We start from the raw sequence: 20,290 nt of genomic DNA on the forward strand, positions 1-20,290 counted from the left end.
AAAGATGTCTCGGTGTGGCACCTGGGGACACCATTTAGTGGTGGCCTTGGCAGTGCTGGAGGAATGCTTGGACTCAGTGATCTTAGAGGGCTTTTCCAACCTTCACAATTCCATGATTCCATATCTGCATGGGCCGTGGTTCTGGCAGCATTTGCAAGCCTGACTTTAAGTTAGAGTGGCAAAGAGCTCCACTGGTGCTGCCACTGCTCCTCACCCCCCTCAGGCATTAAGCATCATTCCAAAATTAATCAAAAGTTGATTTTTAAGATTATGAAGTTCTCCAAGCTAAAGGAAAGGTTAATGCACTTCTTCATAGTCATACAACTTTAATGTCTGCTGTCATAAAGAGCTGATTTTTTCCTCCCATTTAAAAGGAGAATTTACATCATGAACAGAAATCCAGTAACAGGGACGCAAACAGAAGCGAAGGGATGAGGTGCCAAATTTGGAGGGATGTCTGGGGCTTGATAAACCACTGCAGGCTTCGCACAGCCAAAATAAGGCCAGACTCCCCACTGGCACCGTGGGACAGGCCAGACCTGGTACCTCTCCTGGGGGAGGGAGATCCCTGCACCCCAATGGAGATCCCACATTTGGGATTTGGAGCTCCCAGGCTCCATTCCCGCTGTTACCTGGCTGCAGCGCCGGCTCCGAGCTCACCGTGGGGAATCAGCCCTCTGAATATTCAACACTGGCAGCTCCAGGGCTGCCCAGAGCCAGGGATTTGCTGGGAAATAGAAGCTTTTTCCACTCCTTTCCAAAATTCAGATCAATGCACTGTGCTGTCTCTGGAGCCTGAGGCTGGTTTGACCTGAGTGTGTGTTTTGCCTCAGCTTTAATTAAACAAACACATTCCAGTTTTTATTTTGGAAGCTAATTGTGCTGTTTTAAGGAATTCAAACCCCCCCTTTTTCCTGCCCCCAATTCCCAATGCTTCATGTTGTAAGGAGGGAATTGAACCCTCAGCTGTTTTCTGTCACCCAGCATGGGCATTCCTCCCTCCTTTCACATTCCTGTGGTTTGGCAGCCCAGGGCCTGGCACGGTGGGTTTTGGGATTGGGGAGATGCAATGCTAGCTCTGGAGAGCAGGATGTTGGAGATGTGGCGTTTTTGGGGCTGTGGGTTCACCCTTGGAGCCCTTTAGCCCTTCTGGTCCCTGGATTTAATCCCAGCAGGGGGATTTCAGCACTGACACTTGCCAAGGGGCACCGGGCAACTTGATTAATGTTTGCAGAGCTCTGGGTGGAGAGTGCCATGCGTGTGAACATTTTATCATATTCCAGCTAGGCCACAGCCCCCTGGACATCCTGGCACTGCCACACCAGCCACATCCACGGCTGCACAGAGTTTCCTTTGGCACCTCAGCCGCTCTACCACCACCAAAGGCTGAGGTGGAAAAATCAAAACCCAGCCTGTGCAAACTTGTGGTGCCCGGAAATGGATCCCAGCACCGCTTTTTGGCATGGAAGATCTCTCTTTACGGACTCGCTCGTCGAGCTGCCGCGCCACTCTTTTCTTTATGGAGCCACAGAAGTGTCTGTAATGAGAGATTAAAATAGTAGTCGTGCCCCGTGATTTATTTTTGAAGTTCTCGCGTCTCTGCGCGTGTAAATACCCCGGGCTGCGGGATAAATAACGCAGCGCAATATATTAATGGGGGAGAACACAAAGCGCCGGAAAGATGGAGAAGGGGGAAGGCATTTGCTGGGTGGTAAGTTATGGGGCCTTTGGAGGCAGGGCAGGGGGAGGCTGAGCACAGGGAGGAGGGTTCGCTCCTGCCTTCCCCCCACCGATAAATCAGCAGTCTCGCGGTGCTGGAATAAAATATGCCGGGTCCCTGTGGCGGGGTGGCACGCGGCGCGGGAGCGCGGGCCACGCAGGCTGACTGCAAATGGGGTGGGCCATCAGACGCTGCCATAAAACACCCCCTTGCCTCCCCCAGCTGATTATCAACTTCATGCATAGCAAATGACAGAGCGGGAGCGCCGGCGGCGCCTCCACCGCTCTGCCCGAGGTAAAAAAAAATAAAATATTTACAGACTGACAGGCTAATGGACACTTTGCCAAAGAGCCGTTCGAAAGAAGTAGTAAATGGGCCCGTGCTGATGCAGGGCAGCGGGCCCGGTCAGGGATCAGGACACACGGCACCGGATCGGATAACATCTAATTGGCAGGTCACATCCAAATGAGTGTAGTCATGCATCATCCGGAAGGCTTTCTGCTGGTTATAAAGACACTTGTAAACAATTCAGCCGCTGAACATGGCAATAATATGTTGATCCGGCATGTAATGAGGTGTTCCTGGAATCAATAAACTAGTCATGAAGAGCAGGGAGCAAGGTCAGCGCCTGCCTTTTTGATGACCTTTGCTGGCTGGTGAGGACATCATATACTCTGAAGAGGACTTTTCTCATATTGCAGAAGGCGCCGAGTGTCAGAACTTCCATTCGCAGCAAGCAAATGAACAGCCGGGCTCTGCATGCTAATGAAGTCCAGGCTATTTTCCACCTTTTCATCTGCACATTATGCTCTTGACTTTGGAGAAGGTGGGAATTAGGTTGGACCCTCGTGTCAGACTGCCTGATGGCTCGGCTCCGGAAAACTGGTAATTGAAGCTGATGACTGATGCGGAGGAGGCCTGAATTTGGAAATAAACAGTTTCAAGCACTGCATGTCATTTCTAGAGAGACTGCTGAGTGAATGGAAATGAGCTCCGTTTCGCCAATCTAATGCAGTTTCTCAGCAGGAAAAACACTGTCTTTGAGACAACAATGCCAATCAGTGAGATTTAAATGTCCTGGCGATAATGTAAGGAATAGCACCTGCCTCGGCAAACAGCACTTAGGGAAATGCTGCCCCGTGCTGGGGCCTGAGACTTGTCTCCAACCCCCAGCACCAGGCTGGAGGAGCTGGGATGCTCTGAGGCCAGCAGCAGGGACTGGTCCTTGCCACAGAAAAGCCACTGGTGACACCAAGGAGCCTGGCTTTGAGTGACCTTAACTGAACACAGTGTGCTCTCCATGCCACGTCTGCCCTGCTGAACTGCTCCTCCCCAGCACGCCAAGGAGAAATCCTGCCGGCCTCAGCCCCACCACTGCTCTCCTTACCTCGTGCCAGCCCAGCTGCTGGCGCCACAGGGATGAAAAAATGGGGGTTTCTAGACAAGGTACCCGAAGGTCAGCAGGTTCAGCCTCGACTCTGAACACCCCAGCAGCTGGGAAACAACATGGCAGATGTTGTAAACCCTCCCCAGGTCCTGCTTGGGGGCGTGGAATGGGGCACAGCCACTTGTGTGCTAGGGCAGAAGTATTCTCGCTGAGGCTTCCAGGGCTTTGAGGTGTTTTCCTTCAGACACAGAATCCTGGCTTGGAAAGACCTTAAAGTCCATCTCATTCTACCCCCTGCCATGGGCAGGGACACCTCCCACTATCCCAGGTCGCTCCAGGCCCTGTCCAAGCTGGCCTGGAATGCTCCCAGGGATCCAGGGGCAGCCACAGCTTCTCTGGGCCCCGTGTGTCCCTTGCAGGTCCCCCCCAGGCACAGGCAGGACCGTGACTCGCCTGCCCCACGTTTCCCCAGCAGCCAGGCACCCAGAGGTCCGTGCTGGAGGTAGGAGCTGGGGTGAGCTGCAGGCTGAGGCTCCCCAGAACCCCTCATGCCCCCGAGCAGAGGGGTCAGTGTCCCCCCGGGCGGCCGCATCCCGCTCCCCGCTGCCGAAAGCCGCCGGCTGTCCCCTGGAGGTGGCTGCAGCAGGAGCGGGTGTGTTTGTGTAATAGTTTGCAACCCTTCAACATGAAAGGATGGAGACGGATGCGAGTTATTATTATGAAAATGAACCGAGCAACAGACAAAAATATTCAGGAGATGTAATCTGCTTCCCTACAATGCGCTCGCAGAGAAGAGCACTTGGCAGACAGGAGAGTCGCCGTCAGATACATTGCCTTTTGTTAAATTGCTTTTGCTCTGACAATGCCTTTTAAAACCACATGCAATCTTAATTTAAAATACCCAATACCTCAAGGTATAGGGGCCCAGTGCTGGTCTCCAGCTTGGGATTTGTCCAAAACTATTCCCTCAGCTTAATGCTGCTATTCCTCATTTTAATCACACAACAAATGTGGGAGCCTGAATTTGCCTGTAAGAATCCATCACTAAAAATTAATGGGGCACAGATTGATTCCCCTGCCTGCCACCTCAGTGTTGCCCAAATCCCCAGAAGGTTTGCCCAAGGTTTTCCTGAGGGGCAGCTTTGACACGCACGATGGGTGGAAAGCGAAGCTCAGCTTTTTCATCCTTTTAGGAAATGGTTAATGGTGAGGAAACGCCAAATGTGGCAGGGCAAGACACTACTGCATTTTTATTTTCAGAGGCAGAGTGGTGGGAAAAAACCCCCAAACAAACCAAGCAGCACTTGCACGTTGCTGCTCCTGCCCTACTTCACTCCCGGCTGCTCCCTGGCACGGAGCACGAGGCCTCCATGGACCAAGGGTTTGGCTTTGCGCACCAGCTCTGCACTGCTTCACTCACCACTCAGTACAACACCCCACCACTCCCTCCAAGGCCCCTGGGTGCCAGATTTATCCTCTGCCCATGGCAGCTGAGAGCCTCAAAGTGTGTGGTGGCATTTTGAGGCCATCCATGAGGAAGGGCAGGTCCAGGCACGATGCTGGCTCCAGGCTCAGCCCATCCATCAGAGCTCCTCCGGCCTCCCACCTCCACAGATAACCTCCTTGCCTATGCTAATTCCCTCAGAACATTAGGCAGACTGTTTATATTTCTCTACAGCCACAACAGGCTGCTGACACAAATCAGCCATTAGCCATTCACACTGAGGAGTCTCCGCTAATTGTGCAGAATGTAATTAGTGATTATGTAATATCTAAGCTCTTGCAACTGTCATTAATGTCCACTATTCACCAGAGATAGTTCTTACTGAATTAGGGAATGATTACTGCATGCTAAATCTACTTAATCCTAAATATGCTAATTAACACCGCCTGCACTTTAGACAGTGGTTAAAAGCACTAGTCACCTCAAAAAAAGGCTCTGATACACCAGAACCCAAATTGCCTGCGAAGGATTTTCCCTCAAAAGGTAAATTTGTTTAATTAAACGCTGTAGTAAACTGTTGGGCACAGCCCTTGATTAAGTGCAGCCCAAGGAGGGGCCTTCTGGAATGATCTTGTGAGGTGCCACCGCAGGGCAGCAATGTCCTGCAGCATCCCAGGTTTCCTGCAGCATCCCAGGTCTCCTGCAGCATCCTGGTCCAGGCACAGCCTTTCCCCCACGCCTGCCAGTGCTCCCCAACAGGCCTGACATGAGCAGAGCCCAATGTGAAACAGTTTTCCAAAGGCTCTCCCTCCAGGATTAACCACCCCACTCTTCAGGTCATAAAGAATAATATTCCTACAGGCAGATATAGGAGCTTCCCCTCAATAAATTCTGGCTTAAATCCTAATTTGAAGATCAATCGTGTAATTTTAAGATTGATTGTGCAGAACAGACTTCAAATATTAAATGCTAAAGGAATGGGATAAACAGAGCAATTGTACAGGTTTGAAAGGTCCCTTTCCAAGGCCTGGGGTGTTTAATGTATTCTGGGTTTCTGTAGGAAAGAAAAAGATATGGCTGTCATGAACCCCAGGATAATAGCAGCCTGTGATTTATGAAGATTCCTCCTGCTTATATATTTTAGATAAATAATGCCCCTGTGTGTCTCTCTGCACTCATTCATAACCAAAAGCTGCCCGGGCTTGTGCAGGAACCTTTGGAATCAGCTCAGAGGGACGGGATAACTCAGGGATCAGACACTGAATAAGTCATGGTGTGACAAGGCCAGGAGTGCCCCAGGCAGAGCCACGGAGCATGGGCACACCCAGAGCTAGAGTGTGCTCCACACAGGAGTAGAGCCAGAGGTGTGCTCCACACAGGAGCAAACATGGCCCAGGGGGCAAACACGGCCCAAGGACCTCAGCTTGCCCACCACTACAATCACCAGTGCCATGGAAATGAAAGAATTAGCCGCACAATGAACCCCTAATTGCCTGGCAACAGCATTTAGGCCCCATTAGGTAGATTTGTAACTGCTTCCAGAGAAATAAACTCCTGTGTCATTAGATAACAAGGAAAGAAATAGGTTATTTCCTTTTTGAAAGGTATGAAAGCTTCCAATTGCCTGATGTATGTGCTCAGTAGATTATTTTCTGTCATCTCAGTTAATTGAATTTTACCCATTGCTCTCAGAATTCCTCCCTTTCGTGTAAGGTTAAAAAGTTCAGAGGAGTCATGTTTTTGAACGGCGTCCATTTATCGCACGAGCCAACCCCAGCTGCACAAAGCGCGCCAGGAAAAGGGAGCAGCGGCCAGCAGTGAGGGAATGGCTGCAGCATCCGGCTGGGCTGGCCTGGGATCATGGAAAAACGTCACTTGTCAGGCAGCCTCCAGCTGGGACGCCGCCGGGAGCCATCGGAAGGGACCTGCTGCGCGCTCCGTGGCTGCTGTGCGGTCACTGCGCCTCCTCCCCTGCAAAACCAAACTGGACGCCCAGAGTTAAACTAATTGCTCAGATTGCCCTTGCTAGTGTGCCAGCTGGGATGGAGTGCCACGGGCATCAGCCAGACATGGGAGGAGCCCGTTATTCCAGCCCTGCTCCAGTGGTGGCTCTGTCTCCCCGTGTCACTCTGCCCGCCATCGCCAGAGGTGACCAGCCCTCACTCTCAAGCAGCCCCCTCATTTCTGCCTTTGCAAAGCAAACCTAGGCAGTTGTTCTTGATTTCTGAGTAAATCCAGAGCATGTGTCATTCCTCTCATCATCGCTCTTAAACCTCACCAGCTCCCCCCAGTCACTCCTGAGAGGCAGCAGCACCTCCCATCGCCAGCAGTGCTGCCCTGGGGAGCTGAAAGCCAAACTTAAACTTCTGTGAGGAGCTCTGCTTTGATGCCGTGGGACATTTGCTTTGCAGACCAGCACCTCCCAGAACGAAAGGGCTGGCTTGGCCACAGAAATATTACCAAAACCATCATCTGGTGACTCCAGAGCCACTTAATTTTAAACCCTTCTGAAAAGCCAGCTCCATTTTCTGCTTTGGTGGAGACCAATTCCCCGCGCTGGCGTAGGAGAATAGATCAGCCCCGGCAGCGGGGCGTTGTTATCCAGCTCCCAACTATTATGACATAGTTTCTATCAGAGCAGTTTTCTTCTCAGCCAGTCAAGTGGAATGATCCCTGAAAGCCGTGGTTTGCGGCAGGGATGCGCTCGGCGCTGTCAGAAATCCGTGGCTGCCCACACGCAGGCCAGCAGCCGGAAAACAAGGACGTGCAAAAGGGCCTGCAAAGGCACTGGGCAGGGGGCAAGCAGCAACAAACCCAAGGATGGGAGGAAGAAAAAGAAGTATGGAGAGATGAGTAACGTGGAGCAGCCAGGCCCAAGGACACGCTCATTCCCAGTCTCTGAGGTGCTGCGTGTGTCGGGAGCTGGTTGTGCCTCCTCCCTCCTCCCTGCCCAGCCTGGGCACAGGGAAACCTCCTCAACACCACAGGGGCATCTCAAACCTCGGGACTGGAGGGGTCAGGCACTGCTCCTTTTCCCCAGGACTGAGGGATTCAGAATTGGGAGACCTGCTTCAGAGAGCTGGATGCCAATCCGGCCTCTTCTTTGGCCGGTTTGTAGAACTCCTGAGGAGAACAGGAGAGGCCCCACATCACCTCCAGGCTCACCTGCAGGGCTCTGACCCCATAGGTGCATGGGGGGCCATTCCCCCCGTTTGGAGAGAATGGGATTGGGCTTCTGCTGGGCTGGGGCTGGTGGTCCCCAAAACCCATCTCTGGTGGGCTGGAGAGGCATCACAGACACCAGGGAGGCGGAGAAGACCGAAGGAAAGAGCAGGGCTGCGCTTTTCCACGCCGTCTTTTTGTTTTATTTGGTTTTAATTGCACCCCAGAGCCCCTCGTATTAAACATCCCTAATTAAGAAGGGCCAGGGAGCGGGAGGTGGCCGGAGTGAGGCGGGAGGCAGCGCGGAGCCCCTCCACCAGCAGAGCGGTGCGTGGGGATACCCTTGTAATCTACAGAAATCTGGGAATTATGATGGATATTACATAAATCAACCCCCCTGTGTCAATAAGGAAAAAAACATTTTTAAAAGAAAAGCAGCTGATAATTAACCCTGAGAGCACGGGTTTAACCCAGATCACCTTGGGGAAGCGCCCGGACAAAGGCAGGCATTCATCCCGGCCTTTCTCATTTAAATAACCCGGCCTTCATTGGCTCCTGAGGGATTGCTCGGGAATTGCTAAACCGGAGGTTTGTTCGGGTTTGATGTGTAGTCGCATTGATTTCCCCCTCCCTCATCTTAATAAAAGGCATTTTATCGAGCCCTGGAGCGGGGCAGGGCGAGGCATCCCGCAGTGGGTGTTTGCCAGCCCACAGGAGCTCTGCTGACACCTCCAAGCTCACGGAGCTGCAGGATGGCTCTGAGCAGCATCACCAGCCCGTTGCTCATTAGGAATAACCCAATTATTACTTAGCAAACCAGCTTTGCCCGGAGAAGCTGTGGCTGCCTCTGGATGGGGCTTGGAGTAACCTGGGACTGTGGAAGGCGTCCCTGCCCATGAAATGAGATAAGCATTAAGATCCTTCCAACCCAAATCTTTCTGGGATTCTCTGCATTGATTTTTGAGCCTGCCTTTTGGCTTCTCCAGAAGCCCATAGGATCATTTAGGCTGGAAAAACCCTCTAAGATCAAGTCCAACCATTCCCCCGACACTGCCAAGGCCACCACTAACCCATGTCCCCATGTGTCCCATCCATGCATCTGTTTAATCCCACCAGGAATGGTGACTTCCCCACTGCCCTGGGCCGCCTGTTCCAATGCCCAACAGCCCTTCTGGACAAGAAATTTTTCCCAATATTCAATCTAAATTTCTCCTGCTGCATGTTTTGAGGCCGTTAATCCCACGGTGTTTCCTCAGACAATCATCTGGCCAGTTTTGCTCTCATGGCACCCAGCAAACCTGCCAGCCCCTCACGCTGGTCAGACCAGGCCCCAGGGAAGCTTCTCCAGCAGGTTCCTGCCGCCCTACCCTAATGCTCCACGCTTTTCCCATGCACCCATAATTACTCACAGGGCAGCACCTGAAAACTCACACCAATCCTGGTCTTTCCTCTTGTTTTTCCTCTCTATGAGCCATCTGTGTGTGCGAGTGCTGGAACCAGGATGAAGCAGCGATAGCTCAGGGGAGAAAGCTGCAGGCTGGAGGGAGAGCTCCTGCAACGCTCTTTCCTCCCATGGCTGCTGCTGGAAAGCCTGGCAGGGATGTTCCTGCACATGGTTCTGCAGCACCCACACACCAGCACCTCCTGTAGCCCACAAGGAGCTCCCTGTCCAGGTCAGACACTGCTGGCAGCCCCACATGGGACAGAGGATCCAAGCACACAGCCCTGGCAGGGAGGACACACAACCTGCCTGCATCGCCCTGCTCGCAGAGGGCTGCTGCTGGTGATGGACACATCCTTATTCGTAAGTATTTAATGTTTCTTAGGAAGCACTTCTAAAAGAAATTGGTATGTAATGACAGCACTCACTGGAAAACAGGCCGATTATAAAATGCACTAACTTATCTGGTATTCATTTGAAAAGTAAATGGATGCAAGTAAAGGTGAGAGTTCACTACCAATTCAAATATTTTGCTCTAACAGGCTCTAGCACTCCTACTTTAATTCAAGCAGAAGCACAAGTATGAATAATCAAACTGGATGATGCTCATCAAAACCTTTGTGCCTTGCACCATTTCAAATGGTCATTGAAGCTTAATGGCAAAAAATTTACATTATTCCTTTAATTTGTATTCTGTTCCTTCCTTCTGAGTGATGTGATTGTGATTTTCTGTTGCCGGCTGTATTATTTTGATGCAAATGTTATGTGCTGCTACAGTCCAATTTCCTGCTTCGCCCTCCCCTTTTCTTCCCCCAGGAAAGAAACGACAGCTAAAATAGTTCAGAATTGGGGAGGGATTCTGAAATAGTTCCTTAACTACCGCTCCCAATTAAAGCAAACAATGCAGGGTCTTGAAGCACCCTGAAAAGCTGAAAATTAATTATTAGCTGAAGGGGGAGGGAAGTGGCTTTGCTCCCTGGACCTTCAGAAAAAAAAAAAAAAAAAAAAAAAAAAGAGAGAGAAAAAGTGAGGGATCCCAATTCTGCCTACAAAAGAATTAGAAAAGAAAATTTGTAATTCAGTTAAAAACTCCTTTTGCTGGCACATAATCACCTAGGGATGAATGCTTTATTGAGAGGCATGGGGCTGCAAACCAAAGCTTTGAAAACAGGAGGCCCCCGGGGTGCTCCCGGCACGTAATATATGCACCAACTAATTTATTGCGCTGTGACTAATTTCCATTCCTTGTGCTCGGAGTTGCCTGGCTAATTACAGGGATGTTTTCTTAACTCGGGTAATTGCGCTGCCCGTGCGCCAGCCCCACGCTGGCTTTGATGCGCCCCCATGGGGTGGCTGCGCGGGGCACCGCCCTAATTAGATTGGCTGCCTTAATTAGGGGAGATGGATGTGGGGGTGCCCAGCTCCCCACCATGCAGGCACCAGCCTGGCAGGGCAGCAGGGTGACACCCAGCCCCAAGCTGGGCTCTCCCAAAACCAAAGGACATCCCAGCATCCATGCCATCACCCATCCCATTCCTACCAGAAAGGCCAAGCTCCCAGCAGGAGCATCCCTCCAAACACAACAAGGGGACAGCCCCGTGTGACTGTGCCACCGCTGCTTTGCTCAGCCCATCTCCAAATCTGCTGCCTTGATTCTTTCTGTGGCGGTCGCTCACGCGGGCACAGTCGTTATTAGGCAGATAATCACTTCCTTGAAATAATTCCAGCACTCAGCTCTAATAAAAAAGGTTTCTTAGCAAGGACCCTCGGTGAAAGGGGCTCAGCGCTGCTCTCTGCACGGTGTGGGTCAATTGGGCTCTGCTCCGTCCTCTCTCCAGCCCAACAATTGCCTTTCACCCACTGAAGAGTGGCCCAGGACACCCATCCAGGGCCAGCCTTGAACACTCACCTTAATAAAAGCTTGACATCTGAAATTCTGCTGCTTTACCCCTGCCCTAGCAAAGACTTGGTCAAGATCCTGGAAAATTAATGTTGTAGTGGTTAAAACCCATCCCCTGGCAGGGAAGGCCAAGGGAAGGTAGCAAACACCTCAGTGCCAGAGGCTCCCACAGGGTAGTGGTGACGGAACCGTGTGGGAAGCAGCGCTTCCCGCTGGGATGTGCCGGCCTCTCTGCAGGACTGGGCCATGGCTGTGTCACCCACACCCACGAGATCCTGGCAGAGATGCCAGGAGAGGCCATCCAGCTGGAAGACTGGGCAGCACCAAGAGTCCCCAGGTTGTACCCAGCCTATGGGCTCTGACAGACCCTGTGCTTCTCCAAGATGAATTAAACCCTCATCCAGCTGCAGACGCTTTCCTCCGAGCATTTGGGACCTCTGGCAGCTTGAGGAAACAGTCATTTTCCTTTTATATTCAAATAAACAAACCAAGTGTTTCAGCTCCTGTTCAAAGGTGGAGTATGACCTGGTTTCACACACAGAGACACCTGAGAGAAGGAGAAATTCAGTGTCTGTACCCCAAAGTGAATTGACACGGACACCCGGGCAGGGGTGGATCCGGCACCGCAGATTCTCTCCATGGCTGCCCAGCCAGGCTCTGGGTGCAGCCCTCCAGCAGCCCCCTTCCCAGCACACCAGCAGGCTGGAGGGCTCGGAACAGGTTTGGGAGCTTGGTTTGTTCACCATGAAGCCAGCTCCATGCGGCCTGTTGTGCAAAGCCAGCCATTCCCAGGTGGATTTTGGGGCGGGGAGCCCGTGGCTGCCGGCACGCGGCGCACGGGGCTCTCGTGGCCCGCCGGGCACCAGGGGTGCGTGGGAGATGCTCACGTGTGTGAAGCATCTTCTCAGGCTCACGCTTGCTGTGAGAAAGGAAATAAAAAGGACCTCCCCCCTCCAGCTGCCTTCGGCATCTCCTTTCTAATAACTTGGCATATTCACTTAATACAGGCCAGCTCCTTCCAAGTCGTTAGCGGCGGCGGGAGACACAGCCGGAACGCTGACCTGGTTTGCTTGCCAAGACAGAGCAAAGAGAAACCTTCACATAATCATTTCCAAACATTAAAATGGCTCCATTGTCATTATAGCTGAGAGATTGAATTCGCCTCATCAAAGCGGCGTATGACAGGTGACTCAATAGGCTGGTGCCAAGCGCGGAGGCAGGAGATTAGCAGGGCACTGATATCATTATTTCCGCCTATCACAGATTCGGCAGGGAGGCAATTGTAATTTCTGGGCTTATTAGTCTGCATTCGCAGGAAAAAACCTGGTGATAAACCTCAGTGTGACAGCCAGGCATTTGTGCAGCAAGTGCTGTCACAGTGACACTTGGAAAATGCCAATGTGGATACGTTCTCCTAATCCCCCCTAATGGAGGTTAAAGCCTGGCACAAAGGCACTCTTATCATTGATCGGGACACTAATAACATTTGCATTTTTAAGTTAAATATAGTAAGTAAAGAGTAAGTCTCCTCCTCGCGGCTTCGGCTTCCGCGAATTAACTCGGCCTTGGAAGGATGAGAGCTGAGCGGAGATTCCAGCCAGGAGCGCGCTCTCCCACGGTGGGTCAGCATTCCCAGAGCTCCCACCTCCACTCTGGGTGGGTCAGCATTCCCAAAGCTCCCACCTCCACTCTCGATGGGTCAGCATTCCCAGAGCTCCCACCTCCACTCTCGGCGGGTCAGCATTCCCAGAGCTCCCACCTCCACCCTCTGTGCTCTCCATGTCCCGGGATGGGACCTGGCAAAGCGAGGGAATGCTGGCTGGTGGGGGCTGAGTAGGGCTGCTGGGCCAGGGCTGCCCTTTCCCCCAGCAGAGGAGATCCTTCCAGGGCTTTCACACACTTTTACAAGAGGTTTTGCTTCAGATGGACTCTTAAAAAACTCCTAGGGTTTGTTTTCTGCCCCGCGGTGCCAGCTGGGCTTGGGGCTCCTGTGGGAATTCCTCCCGGACACGAGCCCGGCACGTGTGCCACAGGCGTGCACACACACGCTCTCCACAGGAATTTCTTAAGGAAAAGAATAATTACAGGTGGTAAACTGTTACTTTTCCACATTTAAATAAGAGACCAATTAAGAAGACTATGTAATTCAATTCTGGAGTGAGTGCCACTGAATTCAATTTGTTTCAGGTCAATGAATATAATGTGAAGTTATTAACAAAAAGGTCAGGGACTGCATATAAAATATACACACATGACACAGGCAGAGTAATTAGTACACATTTCACATGTTCTGCTGCTCAGACATATGGTGTAGAAAACCTGAGCGGGATTAGATGGTAATAAATGTTCCCCTCTCCCTCCCACCAGCTCCCTATTTAAATAGGGTTTGTGGCTATTTCCCCGGTGTTCCTGGGATCTGCCCGAGGCTGAGGACCCACAGCCCACACAGCAGCTCTGGGGTGGGACCCTCAGCCAGGGCAAAGCTCCCAGGAAAGCTGGGACTCTCCCAGGGCAGGAGATCCCCATGGAGCAGCTCAAGCCACAAACCAGCACATGCTGGTGCAGGGACAGGTTTTGGGGACCTCGTTCCCCTCATGCTGCTCCTCCCCAGGCCATGCCAACAGAGCCACAGCTTTGTGGCACTCTCACCAAGAATTGCTCTGTTTCTCCATGCCTGCTTGCTACAAGTGCACACTCAATGTGAATTTACTGCATTGATGATAATAAAACAGTCAAATTATACAATTAAGCGGTGGTTGAATTTGAAAAAGTCCACAGCACACAAAAAAAAAAAAAGAGGATAATAAAGCCCCAAACTTCTTTTTGACCCTAAGCTTGAGTAGTGGACACCTGGATTCTCTTGCAGGGAAAGATGCACTTTGATAGGGGAGGAACATGAGGACTTGGGAAAAATTCCTCTGAAAGTTACAGAAAGAAATCCCAAGGTACGAGAACTCTGCCCAGCACCAGAGGTGCTCTGGTGTCACTCACACCTGCTAGGGATTCTCTGCTGGTAAAGGATAACCCAGATGTTATGGTTTGTGTGCTCCAGCGTTTTCCTTGGCATCTTGTGTTCAGAATGAGACACACAACCCATTTCCCAAGATGTGCTTTACCCCCAGTGCAGCCTGATGTGCTGAGGAAATGAAGTGGTTTGTGTATATTGACTAATAATTACCATTTGCTACTGAACCTGGGAGCAGAATCCTCAACTGGAGATATTTGTTTTACCCATCATTCCTGTCTGGGTTTTGTACAGCTGGCTGCAGAAAGCAACAGGAAAAGCAGGAAAGTGGAGAGCTCCAGGAATGGTAGGGACAGCCCTGGATCCACACACGTTTAGGATTTGTCTGCAGAGAGGGAACTGTGAAGCGACATTGGCTGGTACAGCTTCAGGGGTGAATTACACCTGAGATGGAGGTGTTAATTAATGGTCCATTGGCCAGGTATTCCAGTCAGGATCCCATCTCCAGAGCAAGCAGCAGGATTCTCTGGGTTTGCTCTGAGGTTAGTGCTCATGGGACAGCCTGTCCTTAAATCAGGGAGAGGGGCCTCGTGAGGTCTGGCCTGGCAGCAGCTCAGCCCTCACCCCATTCCTCCCTGCAGCAGCCCCTTGGGAACATCCCATGGGCATCCCACTGGGAGATGGAGCTGCAATCACCAGCAATCCCAGGCACAGCAGCAGCCACCAGGATTCCCCAGAGGCACAGCACAACCTCCCTGGGCTGTTGGGACAAGGTCTGATCAGGGCTGCTAAAACTGGTGGGTTTCTCCCCACTTCCCAAAATCCAGCATCCCATATTCATCCACAAGAAGAGGAGCGGACAGAGGAAGGACAGCTCAGCAGGTTGCTGAATATACCATGTGGAGACGCCAAAAAAATAAAAAGGCAAACAGCAAACAAACAAGAGAAATCTATTTTGTTGTTAATTAAGAAGTCATTCCCTCCTAACCGGTTTGCACTCCCCCTGACTCCTTGGTCTTTAAAATCACTAAAGCAATTTAGTAAAAAAGTTAACACAATTTTACTGTCTGGCTGTGGTGGAAGAGAACAAATAATTTAAAAGCATGGAAATACCTACACAAAACCTTTGTTTTTCCTTTTTCCCCCCTTTCCTTCTGAATCTTCTGTTCCCTACCCTCAAACCCCACGGCACGACTCCCCAAACCTCCCCACGACCGCAGCGGTTCCCAGCGATGCTGCTACCCCTCTCCACGCCTGGGGTTGGGTTTTCTGGGGACACCCCAGGGATGTGCCCAGCGTTTTCCCATGCCGGGGGTGGGAGCAGACCTCCCAGGCTCGGGCCACCGCCGGGGCCACGCGCGTTGGGGACAGGAGGGGACAGGAGGGGACAGGAGGGGACAGCGCGCTCGCCGCCCGCGGGGTCGGCGCCCCCGGCCCCGGCGCCTCTCAGCGCCGCCGCTCCCCGGCGCTCTCATTAACTGAGGATTGCGAATGGGTCAGCAGATCTATACACAGCTGTGTTCCCCGGCCTGCTTTATTTATTTCTTTCTTTTTGCAGGATGCTGAATAACTAACCTTTCCCTCAATAGGCAGATTTAAAAAAAAAAATAGGATCCATCGCACAGCAGCAGGATAGCCTTGCTCTGTTTTGACCTTTCTGAAATTAATTTCCCAATCTTAGCTTTCAAAATCAGAGATTGAAAAGACCTATTAGATCAGCCAATCCATCTTATCACTAGCACGGCAGCAAGCAGAGACCCCAGCCAAGTGCTTCTCTATGCAGGGAAAATATTCTGGAATAAGACGGGGAATGAATTTAAAGTGAAATACCTGTTCCGGAATATTCTGCACGTGGACACGTACTCTGGAATAACTGCAGCTGATCCTGACTCTGCTCAGTTGACACCTGGAGCCGCCCACTGGAAGAGAGGGGAGAGAAAAAAATTCCTATTTTAGCATAAGAAGTTATTTTTGTTGGGTAGCTCTGTGAAATAATTCTCTCCTGACCCCTTTTTTCCCAGGCACGCTGTTGCTCACAGGGCAGCACCACCAGGGAGGAGAGGGATGGGTGCTCAGGGAATTCCCCCCTGACCTGCAAGGGTGTAGATCAGGACAGAATTCTGGTCTGCATCTACTGCAGGAGCCTGGGGTGTTAACAGGCACCTCTCCCGACCTGCAGTGTAGCTGCTTTTCTGGGAGCACTGCTCTTCTCAGTGGGTCCCTGCTGCTCCAGACAGCAAAAAACTTGGGGGTAAAACCCCAAATCTTATTGTTTGCTGTCCTGGCCAGCAATGCCAGCCCATGGTGGGGGTCCCCAGGAAGGCCCCCTTGGTGAAGGGAGTGCTCCTGCTCCCTCTCCTCCTATTCCCCTTGGAATCCCTAGGGCTCTGAAGGCTGTGTTTTAATGCCAGCAGTGTTGATCTGGAGGGAACAGGTCACCACCCTGTGCTGACCTTGGTGTCCACCTCCACCCTGCCCCTCGCTGCCCAGCAATGCCTGGCAGGCTTGGACATCTCCAGTGTGGCATTCCCAGGGCTCTTGGGGGGACATCTGTGGGGTTTGGATACGCAGGGCAGCACTGAGGGGAATCCTTCTTCTTGAAAACAAAGCAGGCCTTGCAGCAGGTCTGGTCACACCAACCTGCCCGACTGTGGCCGTGCCCCAGGTGGCTCAGGGAGGTGGCTCCAGCAGCACATGGAGCCCAGGTGTGCCCTGTCTCCTCTGGAGTCACACAGGGATGGGGGGAGCCGCCAGCAATGCCGAGCGGAGCCGTGGCTGTCAGGATATCAGTGCTGGGAGACAGGAGAATGCATTCCAGGTGTGTGGAAAGCAGCTTCTCCCCACGAAATGTGATGGGAAGGAGCCTCTGCCAACACCTGCAGAGAGCCTGTGCGCCGAGGAGCTGGGAGTTAACACCAGCAGGTGCCTGGCAGTTTAAAGCCCTGCTGCATCTCCTATCAGCTCTGTGGTTTGGTGAACAGCTCCGAGTCTTTTCCCATGGAAACCCCTCTGTTCCGCCTGGGCAGCTCCTGCCCTGTGCACCCACCACCCCCTGCTCGGGGAGCACCGAGAGCACACAGCAAACTCTGGGCACTCAACAAGTCCTCTGCGCACACACTCAGGGCCAAAAGATCAATATTGACACTTTAGATGATTTCTCTCGATTTGTTTTTTCTTCAATTGTTGGGGCAAAGTTCCACTTTTCCAATATCTTGGGTTCTTGGCTAATAGAAACAAATAAAGTGAAAGCTTCTGTCCACAATGGGTGAGGAGCATCCATTGTCAGCGGGCGCTAATCGGATTAAATTGGCTCCTGGCTCTATTGCTCGGGGATAACTCACTCCTAAATTTTTTCCCATCTCAAGGGGATGGGCCATTGTTGCTTCCCCCTTTTTTTTTTTCCTATTTAAATCTGACAGATAGAATGAGGAACGGCTGGAGCTGACGGCTCTGGGGAACAAAGAGCGGAGCCCAGCCCGGGGCCGTGCCTGGTGCCGGCCCCCCAAGGCCCTTCTCCCGCTCGGGCATCACCACTGCTGCCCTCTGGAAACAGCATTTAAAGCCTGGATGCGGCCAGGCAGGGAAAAAACCTGCGGCTGTCCACGCTCAGGTCGCTCCCCATTAGCATTTTAATCCGTACCCCTGGCACAGCCCCTTGGAAGGAGCTGCAGCAGCAGCAGCAGCCGCGTTCCAGCGAGCAGCCCGAAGAGAGAGACGGCCTTAAATAATGCCACCTTCGCAGGGAGGCCCCGCCAGCCGCCAGCTACATTTTTGCCCAGAGTCTGATAATTTTCAAAGCTATTGGCAACCTGGGAATTTTCCTGCCTTATCACCAGGGCTCAGCTAACTTCACTAACACTAATCAGAGCTGGAATCATTCATTCAAGGATTGCATGATCATGTTTTTCTTTAGCGGTGACAGCTGCCTGAGCCGCATTAGCAATGCAGATGAGTCAGCCTAATAGGTTAATGCAGAACACGCGAAAATTAGGTTTAATCCCCAGTGAAATAATCTAACATTTTCACATTTCTTGATGTTGGGATAGAGACATTGGTGGTGACTCAATTAGGTGTAATGTAGATCAAAGCAAATTTACCTTCTGGCTGAACCTTCCCCATAGTTTAGATAGAAGAATATAAGGGTTCTTTGCTAATTGGCCAATGGCTGTGGGGAGAATTGTACGGAAAGGGAATCGCGCTCCGGATCGGGGTCTGGAGCAGGGCACGGGCTCTGCCAACACCAGGCACAGCGAGCAGCCCCTGCTCCTCTCCGTGCAGCCTCACAAATGAAGACGTCTGGGGGCTTTTCTGCACTTTTATTTTACTCCCCCCTCCGCCGCTCCCCCATTCGTTTTTAATGTCCCGTGCCGCAATATCCCCGGCGAGGTTTGAAAGACCTTGTGCGATAAAAGGAGCGTATAAAGGAGAGGAAGAACCCCACCCCGTCTAATGTTTCCATTCCCGGGGAATAACATATCAAACAGCAATCGCTTCCAGTCGTAAAGGGAGGGGAACAAAAAATTACATGCCCTCAGTTGCCAAATTATTTTTTGCCTTGACATCTTAATTCTTAATCCTTGTGTGTGGTCAAATCAGCCTACTATAGACAACCAATCAAGCAATTATTCCTAAATTATATTTGCCCAGCTCACATTGATTGGTTATTCTTTTCTTATTGGGTAAGCTCATTAATTCCGAGCAGCTTGCTTATTATGCTTTCCACATCATTTTCCTTCGGAGCCTATCTACTCACACCAGCCTGCTGATGTTTCAAGATGCCACGCAGAAAAAAAAAGGCCGAGTGATCTATTGCATTGTCTCTTCCAGCAATTACAATTCACATTGCTGATTAACTTTGATGTGAAAACTAATGAGATAAGGCAAGTTATCAAGGCGGACCTGATCGTCATCTCATTTATAGAGCATTTGCCATCAGTGAATGACAAAAACTAATGAAGATGTATCTGACAGCAGGCTGAGCCGCGGCCGAATTTCGTTTCTCATCAGCGAGTGCTCTGCTTCGAACTCATCAGTCTATCTGAAACATGTGGAAATTAGCTTAATAATGAAAACACTTCATCCAAATAGACAAATGTTTACATTAAAACAGCTATGTGATAAATAGATGTTAAAGATTTTATGCCTTCTTGAGTCTAAACAATGGAGCACAAAATATGTTCTCATATTCAGTAAATCATGCCCATAAAAGCTCCCTCCCCACGTGCCGCCGCCGTACCTGCAGCGGGCTCCCCTCTCTGTGGCTCACGGAGATTCCTGGGCTGCGGCTGGAATCATTCAGGCTCTAACTCAGGGATGCCCGTGCCAGCGCTGGGCAGGGACAGGGGGGCTGGCCCTGCCCACACCTGGGGCACACGGCTCCCAAAAGCAGCTTTTTTAGCGCTTTTTTACTTAGAGGTGCTGCACGCTGACATTTACCCAAGGTAGAAAAAGGGACCCGCTTGGCGCCCTGTGTACTTTACAGAGTGTAAAGCACGGGCATAATTCATGTAAATACAGCAGCGTTTCTTTCCTGAGCCGTCACCAAAAAGCCGCCTGCAGTATCAGTCTAGTTTAGAAATGTTGTGATAAAAGGGAGGCAGGCAGAGCTGCTCCCATTTTTAATATTGTGGCTTTGGTATCTTTATTTATGAGAGACTATTTCATATTTGTCGGGCACTATTTCACACGCTTCTGCTATGTCCAAACGTATCCTCGAGACGGTTTTGCATCTGGAATAAAATATCTGTCCACAATACTGGTATCAGAACAACACTATTTTTAATAAAAAAGACAGGCATCTGCAAGGCAGAAGGGTGAAACTCTCGCTTCTAAAATTATTCTAAAAACTGCAATACTTCAATTAAAATAAAGAAATAAAGAACTGGTAGAAGATTCTCTTCCTTTACCATGATATTTCCCTCTCCCTGAAAAATATATACAGACAGGCTATGAAGCATTGCCTCCTTTAGGAAAAAACCAAACCCCAAGCACGTTATCCCCAATGTAAGAGGAACTTTAAATTTGATTTTTAAAAAACGGTTATCCAAGCGGAGTAGGGAAAAAAAAAACCTTAAAAAAAAAAAAAAACAACTAAAAAAACACCTAAAAAAAAAGAAGAGAGCTTTTGCAGAAAAGGCACAGGAGCTCCTATAAATTCCGTGCAGCGGTGGCTCCGTGGAACACCCAGCGGAGCTCCCGGCCGGGTTGCGGTGCCCCCAGCCCGTTCCCTGCGCCCCGCACTCACCGCATCCCCCGGCTCGGCCCCGATCGA

The 20,290-nt window shown here is 51.1% G+C and overlaps 1 long non-coding RNA gene across 1 annotated transcript in view; it reads right to left on the reverse strand.

The window, feature by feature from the left end:
• Window positions 1–15,850: 15,850 nt before the first annotated feature.
• Window positions 15,851–20,290, reverse strand: part of LOC115902705 — a 44,304-nt gene continuing 39,864 nt past the window's right edge. Inside the window, exon 4 of the long non-coding RNA XR_004060627.1 lies at window positions 15,851–15,938. This is a non-coding gene — a long non-coding RNA (uncharacterized LOC115902705). The remainder of the gene's footprint in view (window positions 15,939–20,290) is intronic.

This window comes from Camarhynchus parvulus, chromosome 3 (assembly GCF_901933205.1).
Source record: "Camarhynchus parvulus chromosome 3, STF_HiC, whole genome shotgun sequence".
Lineage (NCBI taxonomy): Eukaryota > Metazoa > Chordata > Aves > Passeriformes > Thraupidae > Camarhynchus > Camarhynchus parvulus.